Genomic DNA, 1,006 nt, shown 5'->3' on the forward strand with positions numbered 1-1,006 from the left:
GGTGTTGTTATGTAACCGCATCGTCGGTTCCTGATGTTCAGAATGTTTAAGCTGTTAAATTTATATATATATAACATCTTCTTATTTCTTGTGTTGGGATGAGAAGGTTCCCAAGAAGTGGGATAATAGATGTGCCGGCCGTTTAGATTAGTTTGTACATTACTGAACCCCAGATGGGTATTATGGGAAGGAGGGTAACTCACACATCCTCACGTGCATGTGTTTCTGGGAGACAATAGTTCTAAGAAGGCCAAAATACTTTTATTACCTCTTATATTTATACATGATTTATCAAGCTGTGCTGCAATATTCATCAGGGGCTCTTTACTTAACTTTTCATAGGTCTCTTCGCCATTCATGTACAAACTGTCTCAATGGCTGGCATTGTTATCCACCTTAAGAGGAACCTTCTCGTCTTACCATATAAAACCCTTCTTAAATTTTATGTACAAATTTAACAGCTTAAACATTCCTTCGATCAACGTCAAAATGCCTACTCTAGTCGTAGAATTACTATTTACTAAAGTCAAGATTGGCTTTGATAACACTTTATAATTAGTTAGCCCCTGTCTAACCAACAATACATTTTTTACTGGTAACTTTTATCACAAATACTTAGCTGTAGTATGGTTAACACTCCCCTCCCCCCAAGGGGACATTTACCTGGAATATTTCGAAACATTTTGCTGTTTATCACAACCGTAACATGATTTGGCCTAGATGCGTAGATGACATCTTTACACTGGGACAATATCTGGGTGTTTTTCAATAGATTTTTAAATAAACTAAATACACCAGTCCCGATCATCAAATTTGAAATTAATGGTACAAGACGGTAATTTTTAATCATAAGTAAACAAACCAAATATGTCTTCCTCATACATGGAAAGTCTATAGGATATGCTCCCATATTATTCGAATATTACAGTTTAAATAATTTATGTAAAATCTTGTGTGCCTGTAAATGTTAAGGTAACAATTTTCTACAATATGCAAAGGTTCTCAC

This window comes from Macrobrachium rosenbergii, chromosome 32 (assembly GCF_040412425.1).
Source record: "Macrobrachium rosenbergii isolate ZJJX-2024 chromosome 32, ASM4041242v1, whole genome shotgun sequence".
Taxonomy (NCBI): domain Eukaryota; kingdom Metazoa; phylum Arthropoda; class Malacostraca; order Decapoda; family Palaemonidae; genus Macrobrachium; species Macrobrachium rosenbergii.